At 35.4% G+C, this 2,818-nt stretch overlaps 1 long non-coding RNA gene across 1 annotated transcript; it reads left to right on the plus strand.

Moving 5' to 3' along the window:
• The first annotated feature begins 766 nt into the window (after positions 1-766).
• On the plus strand, positions 767-2,543 carry LOC101762468. The gene is made up of 5 exons (XR_001164056.1): positions 767-847; positions 951-1,004; positions 1,609-1,653; positions 1,730-1,985; positions 2,072-2,543. It is a non-coding gene; the product is annotated as an uncharacterized LOC101762468 (long non-coding RNA).
• The last annotated feature ends 275 nt before the right edge of the window (positions 2,544-2,818 follow it).

The following is a 2,818-nucleotide window of genomic DNA, read 5'->3' on the forward strand; positions in this document are numbered from 1 at the left end:
GTAATCTTTCAGCTCAAGATTTTAATGAGGTGTTCAATGAGATAGTTGCTAAGGAGTTAAAAGCACGTGGGTACTATGATGATAAGTACTAGAGTGAAGTTCGAGTGTCTCAAGGTCTAACTTTTGTCACTCAAACTGAGGAAGAAAGAAGGTACCAAGAGAAACTAAATGAAATGGAGAATAAGATGCAACGCATGGGTGGTTTCATGAAGCACTAGCTTGGTTTCATGTTAAAAAAGTTTCTTGAAGAGGATTTCATAAAGGAAATGGTAGCAGATCTACGTGATGATGAAGTAAGCATCTATTCGACTTGCCATATATATTTTTACCTTGCTCATTGTCTCCCTCATTTGTTGTATTGCACATGTACATATCAAGAATAAAACATTTGACAGAAAATGACAGATTAATTGTTCAGGAAATAAAATGACAGATGTTCATCATAATTTTAGTTTTATTAACTCTGTCAATCATAAACTGAACATTGATTGTAATATGCCTTACATATTAAACTGGAACACAGTATTGTATTTCTGATCAGATAAGATGTGAAGATAAACATTTGTTCCTTTTTCAGAATGGCAACTAGATCTTTATTTCTCATTGATAATAATGATTAGATATGCTATTATGCTCTAAATATTAGAATGGTTCAATCTATTATTTTACATATATGTGTCCTTATATATTATAATAAACTGTATATATGCCTACCACCTGGAAGTAAGTCCTCCCTCTTTGAATTGTTTATTTTTTCAAGGATGGGCTTCTAGAACCAGAAAGTTATACTGATCACAGCCCTGCACACTCACTTGATAATGTGCACTCTCCCACAAATGAAGTGCAGGTAATAGAGTATATACTTTATTTCTAATGTACACAGCTACAACAATAATATTAAAGTTTTTGCTAACATATTATGTAATATGGATGATGACACTTTGCGGCAGGAGACATCCACCCAAGACCGTACGTCTTTACCTAGTGAGCAAACAGTTGCTAAGGTATGCTTATATTGTTCAGAGCATACAATTTGTTTGCATAAAATTTGTTTGCTGCAATTGGGTTAGTGCCAAAAATGTAGGTCCAGATATCTTGCTGATCAGAGTTTGGTCAAATTCAGCAATGGTACTTGGCCCTAGCTATCCTAGTGTATCCATGTCAAATTTCAGTAGAAGACAAACTCTGCTTTGTGTCTCAACAATGCATATAATTTTAGTTGAAGACGAACCATGGTTGTCCCAGCATATATACTTTCTCTAATCTATAAAGTATCTTTTTAGTTTATTATCTAAGCACAAAGTGCTACTGAAGTAGAAAACCCTTCCTGTTAGGTTGGTTAACAATGCACCAACCTAAGAGCATACAAGTTGAGTATGGTATAATCAAGTAGACACAACCTCGTACAGTTATCTACACTGTGGCTGTAGGAGGCACATATTCAGAGTTCTATTCACGAAGGTAATGGTAATGCAGCCACAATTTTTTCACAGGATCCCATATTGACAAATATAGTATGTCTAAGCTAACATTTAAATATTGTTTATAATGAGTGAACTTGCTTTAGTGATGTTGTATTCTGACTAATATAATTTCTACCTATTCTAGAGGACTCGAAGAGTTAAAGCCCCCAGTTTGAACCGGTCAGAATTGGTATGCTTCTATTCTGCTTGTTTCTTTTATAGTTAAATTTACAAAACTCTTATCTTCATGTTTTGCAAAATGGTAGTGCCGTTATCCATCTATCTTCTTTCACTAAGAAATAAAGAAGAATTGTGGCCAAAGTCAAGTTAGTGACTACTGATGGCAAACGAGAGATTGGCGGAAGCATGCTTGGAAAGGAATATGTTGGGTTTATGTTAAAGGTCTTGAAAATTAATGTTGACAGTAGAAATAAAGGAAATGAGCTGATACCTACACCTATTTTTGAGATTCGTACACTAATAGATGCTATTGGCTATACCATTCCTTGGCCCCGTTCACATGTAAGTTTTTTTTTTCAAAGAATAAACCTACAGTTTCGTAATATATTCAAATTATGTTATTCATCTAACCCCATGCCCCGTTGCAGGTGAAGAAAGCTACAAGTTTAAATCTGAAACAACCTGGTGATGTAATTTTTCAAGGGAGAAGTGAAGCTGCGATGGAGAGAGGGACAATAACAGGCAATGAAGCATAGGTTTAAATCGGAAACAGCATGTTCGGTTGAACTGTGCTGCTTGGCTCTGCTCTGCTGCTTGGCCTGTTCGGTTGAGCTGTGCTGCTGTTCTGTTGATCCGTGTGGCTGTTCTGCAAGAAGGGGCAATGAAGCTAGAAACCCGCCAAGTTGATCCGTGTGCTGTTCTGTTGAGCTTGGCTGCTTGGCCTGTTCTTTGGTGGCTTGACTTCCGGTGGTTCGGACAATGCTGTGCTGTTCGGATGACTTGGACAGGATTTAGCAGAAGCGAACACATGGTTTAGTTGTTATTAAAAAAATTAGAAATAATTGTATGATATTGTCATTTGGTCTGTGTTTCTTTATTAAGGCAATTGTCTTGTTGATAGTACTTACTTGTTGGTTCAAAGTACTTAGTTTTTTTTGAAGCAAAGAATTGATTGCCAATGCAATGTCATGGATAATTTATTTAGGCATTATTAACCGATTCGAAAATAAAATGATATATTGGATTTATAAATGCAAATAAAAGAATCATTATATATTAGTTCACATGAAAATAGATGTATCTATAAATCATCTCTACATTTCTTAATACACAATGTGGTGTTACTATAAAACGTGTCTATATCCGTACACGCGTAATAAAAATGTATCTACGAT

This window comes from Setaria italica, chromosome V (genome assembly GCF_000263155.2).
Source record: "Setaria italica strain Yugu1 chromosome V, Setaria_italica_v2.0, whole genome shotgun sequence".
NCBI classification, from domain to species: domain Eukaryota; kingdom Viridiplantae; phylum Streptophyta; class Magnoliopsida; order Poales; family Poaceae; genus Setaria; species Setaria italica.